Source organism: Phalacrocorax carbo, chromosome Z (assembly GCF_963921805.1).
Source record: "Phalacrocorax carbo chromosome Z, bPhaCar2.1, whole genome shotgun sequence".
Classification (NCBI taxonomy): Eukaryota; Metazoa; Chordata; class Aves; order Suliformes; family Phalacrocoracidae; genus Phalacrocorax; species Phalacrocorax carbo.
This window is the reverse complement of record NC_087548.1, coordinates 41,210,116-41,217,490: the sequence shown is the minus strand read 5'-3', so window position 1 is coordinate 41,217,490 and position 7,375 is coordinate 41,210,116.

The following is a 7,375-nucleotide window of genomic DNA, read 5'->3' as shown; positions in this document are numbered from 1 at the left end:
CGCCCGGCCCCGCCCCGCCCCGCCCGCCTCCCCCGCGGCCTGCGAGCGCTTCGCAGCTTGTCCCCGGGAGAAGTTTGGGAGGTGTGTAATGGCACGGCTCCGTGCGGAAGAATGCCTGCTTTTCAGTGCTTTTCCCTTCAATCTTCCTTTTCTTCTGTCTCCTCGAAGGTATTTACACAAACCGTGTAAAAATTACGTTGCTTTGGGAAAAAAAAAAAAAAAAACAAAAACAAAAACCACCAATAAAAAACAAACCAGCCAAACCATCAAACAAAAAAAACCCGCAAAACTTTTAAAAGCTGAGAGTTGCCCTAACTCTAGCTCATGCAGCTTCATGTTGACTTTCTTGAGATTTCTCATATGCTGGTTTTGCTGCAACTGTGCAAACACATGCTTTTGGGTTGGGAGAGCCTACTATAATCCCTGTTAATGTGGCACAGATGAGTGTCCCATTACGAGTGCTGACTGAAAAAGGATTAGAACGAACGTGAACGCAAGACATAATTCTGGGAACGCTCCCTGTGGTTACTCCCCAAAAAGGAAATTTGCTTTTTCTTCCCTGACTCCCATGCATGCACAAACTGCAGGTAAACAGCTGCAAAGTTTTGGAATATTGTGTGCTGCAAAGCAAAACCTTACTCCTGGGCTCTGTCTTAAATCATTTAGTTTCATGAAATATCTCCCAGATAAGAGAAACATACATCACATGGTTAGTCAGAATTTATTCTAGAAGTTCATTAAATCTCATCTGGGGAATTTAAATGAACTCAAGTAAGTAAATTAAGTGCTGAGTTAATTAAGTTGTTAATTAGTTAATTAACTGTTATGGTTTTAAGTGATGCCATTATCAAACTGACATAAATTTCAGTTTAATTTCCTATATATAGAAAGTCTTTATGAAACTGTAAAAGCTTGGGGGCTTAATTCTTTCCACAGAGTTTTGCACCAAATGCTAACACATTCATAATAGGGTTTTTATTATTTAGTGGCGAGGGCAGTTTTAAAAATCATTTAATTAATTGCTTTTTGAAACAAATTCTTTTTCCTATCATGTTATTTCACAGTGGAATAAAACTTCAGATATGTATAAAAATTAAACAAGATGCCAGAAATTTTGTAATCAACAGACATGTTTGGGAAACTTGCCTTCTTTTCAGATGGGATCTCTGCTGATCACTAGAGAATATTACACTTGTGCATGTTGAAAGTGTGTGGTGGTTTTGTGCGTCAAGGACTATCACATGCAGCACTGTTACCATAGAAGACTGAAAAAAATCTGAACTGTTTTTTTCACACTGGGTACTGTTACTCAGTGACATTTCCTCAGGTATATGTACCTAAGTTTGTCTTGTGCACATGCCTTTGATTCCCCCTTTCCCCCAAATAACTGGTGAGGAAGACAGGATCAGAAAGGAAAGAGGCCTTGGCCTGCCTTAAGTCACTCATTTAGGAAACTCAGTTATTGCCTGGTTGTAGTTATGTGTCCTGCTTTTATGAATAAGGACAAAAGGGAAGCTGGGAAATACAGAACTAGAGAAGGCTGACTTTTCCTTCTTACTTCAGAAGACATACTGAAACAAGAAATATGATGTGTGGTACTGTCATAGCCGAGCCTGTGATGCCATGGAGGCCTGGAAGGCTGCTTCTGGCTAAAACCACAGTGCAGTCAGTATTTTAATACAAATAACATGGATGCAGCTCCTGGGTAGGACATCTCGCTTGTTTGTTCTAGTGTGTGTCCACAGGGCTGCTTGCAGGTAGTTCAAAGGCTGGTTCTAACAGTGGTGGAAATATGCGGAAGGTTTTGAGGTGATTAATACACAAAGAAGGTTTTGAAGTGATGCTACCATCCTGCAAGAATCCTTGATTCTGCCAGGGTGTTCTATCTTAAATTTATTTTATACCTAGTGATTCTATATAATGGGGTCTTTTTAGCCAAAATATTGACAGGAATCCATGCCTCCCCATAACTTTACATTAGCTTTACATCAGTGCATCAGCTTGCCTGTGTTGCAGCATATGCTCAGCTTGGTCAAAAACAATAGTTACATGAACTCTTCACTTGAGTTCCCATGTGTTTTATGTCCAAACCCAGGAAATGATACAAGTTATAGCTGGAAAAACATACGAGGTTTATTGCCAAACCAATACAGAGCATTCCCTACAGGGCATTTCTGTGTGCTTTCTGCATTCTAATTTAAATGACTGGAAAGCTGCTTCAGTTTTATATAAATTTCATGGTCAAGAAACTTTTCTCACTTTGCTTAGGGTAATCCCACTATTCTAAAATACACTGTATATATAATACTAAGTAATTATTTGAATTTTGGAGTTTATGGCCTTCAAATATTTGGAGATCCTTATTATGTTTCATTCCCTAAGCTAGGGTAGCAAAATATGCAAGCATGCAATATCTTTTTGTGTCACTTCCATTATGCTGCTGATTGGTTTGACTGCCAGTCTTCCCAGTTTTTTGTTAAATTGTAATTCTGCTAATAAGGAATTGAATAAATAATCTTACATATCTGAGACGCTTCAGAAAAATAATTTTTCTCTTCTTATAGTAGGAATCTTCCACCTTTACGGATCATATTAGTTTCTATTTCATTATCTTAAATCACTCTCACTACCTTTGATGTTTGGTTGAGAACAGGTTTAGGAGAGACTGGCTTGTTATTACTGCTGTCATGGTTTCTGTGGAAACGCAGCAATTCATTTGTACCAGAGGCTGTACTTAAAAGGAAACTTTAAATAAAATATAAAATAGTTAAAATATAACCCTCAAAACATTCTGTGGTATTTTTACCAATTTAATAAAAGTCTTCAATGATCCAGTATTTTGCATGAAGGCAGAAGAATCTTGCCTATTTAAAGTGCATGATTATTTTGAGTTACAGTCCTTTCTGGGACAGTTGATATTCTTCATACATCCAGCAGAGCAAACAAGAGGTTGGATAGCAATCATTATGCCTGTAGATTTGGTCCTGTCAGCAGTGATTAATAGTACTGTTGTCATTGCAATCTTATTTTAAATTTCAGTGCTACATCAAAATACTGCTAAATCCTTGATTCTTAATGTGGAAAATTCATACATATATGCACACATGCATCCATACATATATAGGTATGTATGCGTACCCATGGACGTATATATGTGTATGTAACTAATAGTATTTGTGGGGAAATGCATGCAGAGCTTGTATATATTCTCAGGAAGCAAAAGGTATTTGAAACTGTATTCTATTTGGGAGATGCTGTCTTTTATTTGGGACAGTATTTTTATGAGGTTTTTGTTTATTACTGCTGAAACTTGAACATTCATCTTTTCTTCACAGAAACGTGAAAATGCAACAAGTTGTTAGGTTTGTAAAATCTCAGGAGTGTTTCCTGTTTCGAAAATCTGTGAAACATACGTTATTATTACTGTGAAGGCTACCTCAAACATATATCCAGCCATGTTATGCATGTGCGTGTATAATGGGAAAAGCTGAAGAACAACAAAAAGGCTTTGGCCACTCTTGCTGTAGTCATTCTTACTGTGGTTGCCTCTGCTATGCAGGTTTAAGGAAGTGTTTCCTTGAAATGGTCAGGTCAGTTCATAGCCAGAACATCAGAACAATTGAATAAAATATTTATAAGCATCCATGAAGAGCCCTGGTGGTAGCACCATATGCCATTGTTGGGTGAAAATTAAGAATAATGTGGAACTAGACTGAAATCAAGTGTTGGTGCTTTTATATATGCACTGTAACAAACTCAGCCAAACACTTCATGGGGGACTGTGGAGGGCTTGCATAGTTTGCCATTCCTTCCTTGTAAAAATAAAGTAATTTTCTAACCAGGGTGGCTGGGGAAATTCCTGAGATCACTCTAAACAGGTTGTCCTTTTTTGATGTTCTCCATGTGTTTGGCATAAAACTGTGGGCTTTCCTGTTTTTACATGAAATAGAATAAACTTCTATGTATCAGATTATGCATGTCTGCCATTCTTAAAAAAAAAAAAAGTTTCCATCTATTTTTGAATTGTTGAAACATGTAGTTTACCTTCCTAGAAATTGTGGCCTCATTGATAAAGATCTGGAAGTGTTTGGAGAGTGCTGGCTCATGGCATATCTGATACAGTGAAATTCTCTTTTCCATATTTCGTCTTACAGTATATGTTGTCAGTTTCTCTCAGCTAACGTAGATCTACCTGATTTAATATTCTGGTTTTTAACCTGACTGTCTGTGTGTTTCTCCAGATGAGAAAATAGTATCTTCCTTCCAGACCATGTGTCGCTCCATACACTGCAAGTGTGACATTGGGAAAGGAGGAAAATTCAAATTCATATCTGGCAGAAACCAAATTATTTCAAGGTTAGAAATTGGCTTGCTTTTCCATAGTTGGGGCCAGGTGAGGCAAAACTTTAGTATCACAAATATTTTCTGAGCAGATGAGCACTTTTTTTTTTAGCATTAACTTCTTGTGTTCCCACAATGCCAGGGAGCTCATACTACAAGGCGGGACAAAGTTAAGTACTGTCAAGAACAAAACAGAAAGGATTGTGTATTCCAGAAGTTCATAATTTGTGTGCTTTTAAACAGTCTTTGAGTTTCAGCCAAACTTCCATTGAGTTTGTATTTTTAGGTGCTGTACAAACAAAAAAGCTGTTCTTACAGAAACAAAAATTAGCCTTCTGTGAGTATCTCAAGACTCTCTGTCTACTTGGAGATTAAGGGAAAAAATGTCAGGAAAAAGATGAGTATCTGCTGCTGGAGGTGCTAATGATGACTGTTTAAAACCCACTTTAGAAATTTCTCTTTTACTTTAAGAAAATACAGCATTTGCTTAGGAACAAATCTGATACAAAACAGAATCACACCTGAGATAATATTTCTAGAACATCATTCATGAGTTCCTTTCCTCTCTGCTGAAGTAAAATAAATCAGCATGCATGTGTCTGCTGTTTTCTGACAATGCTTTAGAGTACTTCTGTGTGGTAGCGTCCTGCAAAATTGAATGCTGTAAATGTAACTTTTAGAGATGTATGAATTTCAGCTGGTTGTTTTTCAAAGGCAAACCACCGTGGACAAGTGATAAACGTATGTCTCTGAAGGAGACCGTATGCAGTAATAAGGCAGGGGGGAGTATTAAATTTGAGGACAGGCAGCAAAAATATCAAGTTCAAGGAAAATGCATGCCAAAACAATTACTGAAAGTAACATCATCAGCCTTTTTAAAATCGAAGTGTTATGCATTCGAGTATGATGGAGAAAATATTCAGCCTGATTTTATGTATTTGTTTATGTGAGATAGCACATCTCACAATAAAGTGAGATATTTGGTGACATGCTATGCAGGTATATCACAAAAATTGAACAGTAGACAGAAATGCTGCTTCTAAAGAATATGTGTTTTTATAGATACATTTCATATCTCCTAACAGTTCTGAGAGAGAATTCACAAAACCTTTTGTTATTATTATTTTAAAAACTATTTATTAATTTATTTGTCAAAGGTTTCAGTCCATATGAAGCTTGGTTTTGAGCCGCCGTTTCTTTTGCTATGGTGCAGCTCTGTAACCAAGCAGTAGAGGGCATTCTTTCTTTAGGAGATGGTACTAGTTCCTTTAAAAGACTAGTGTTTTATTTAGCTGGTTGGAGTTCTTGGGTGCTTTTTGTCTTTACATGTAGCCCATTCACATGTAGATACTGAAGATAGGAGAAAGGGATAAATTCTTACCTTAAATGTACAATATACTCCTCAGGGTTGAGTAAATACTTACTAAAATTGTACATATTTTTAATTATTTCATAGAGTATTGTTGGAAAAATGAGAGATTATATACTTGTTATTCAAATTCACTCTGCAGCATTTTTCACAGATCCAGTTCTTTCAAAATGTGAGCTATTTCAGTTGGCTATGATCAGCCAATAATCCTAACAAAAGCATTTTCATTGGGATTTACAGTAAACTGCTCACGTTGACAGCAGCACCTGGGTAGGTATTTTGAGAACATGTTCAGATGGAGTTGTTGGGGACCATATTAAAATTCCAATGGGTATATTTAGTTTTTATGGGTTTTCACATTGCCTTAACCCAGCCCTGTTTGAGGTTAAATTTACCGTGGTGTCTTCCTCTTCCACTTGGAAAATGTTACCTCATCTGGGGGAAATGAGCACTGGGGGCTAGACCTCTCCCTTCCCAAGTTGGGAGCTTCCCTCCTCCATTCAGCTGTCCAGAGGCTGTCCGGTCAGAGACCATTGGAGAGCAGTAGTGGGGCTGCACCCCCAGAGCAAAAAGCTAACTGGCAGTGGCTGTGGATCATCTTTCTGGCGCTGCTGAACACTGCTCTTCCCTTACCAGAGAACTGAATACACGGTGGGTACTTTGAGAGTATGTTTTAAAGCGTTTCTCTGTTGTGAGGTGATCGAGATTTTTCTTCTTCTTTTTAAATTAAATTGAAACTGAGGTGACTAAGTGGCTTCTAAAGGTAGATTTTAGGCACAGACGGATCTGTTATAGGCATGGGTATAGTTTAGGCATAGGCATAGGCAGCTCCATTATATTACAGATTTCATTTCAGAAGATGGCTGTCTTTTTGAGTATAGCACCTCTGTGTCATTGGACTGTGCAGAATCACATGGGAGGTATGAAATAGCATAGAGAACAAAATGTTTCTGTATATATGCACTTCAATACGTCAGGAAAACAAAAAGATCTGATACCAGAGATTAAAATGTTTAAACTTTAAATTTGCAACTGCATATTGAAATTATAGTTGTGATGTTTCATCTGAACATGTGAAAATAAAACTCCTTCCCATGGAGTTGATCTACTGATCCATATCTGCTATTTTATAATTCTTTCCTGGTGTTGCTTGGTCATCAAGAGTGCATAACCTCACTGTATATTAAAAGGAAACACCATGAGAGAATTTATAATTGAGAAAGGTAGGAAGAAGTCTGAATAGCCAAACAACAGAATGTGATCTGATAAACCACTACTCTGCTTATGACGTATATCATATTATATCATATATCACGTCATATGATATGACTTATTTGATATCTAGTGAGTTACCATTTCAATTTTGAGCCAATTTTACTTCAGAAATAAACCAATGGTTTTGGTTTTATACAGTACTTCTGTGAGACCCTCCTTAGACCAAAGATTTTGATCTCTATTTCAGAAATTTTCTCCAACTTGGTAGAAGCTTTACTCTTGATATTTGTTTGCCTTTTTTTTTTTTTTTTAAAGTGTTTAATTCGAGTAAAATACCCATCAGTTATGAATAAGAGAAAAAGTTTTTCTTCCCTGGAAAAAGGAGAGCCCAGCAGGTAGTGCCTCTTCAGCTGGCTAATAGCTCTTCTGGTATTACAAACCTTCAAAAGA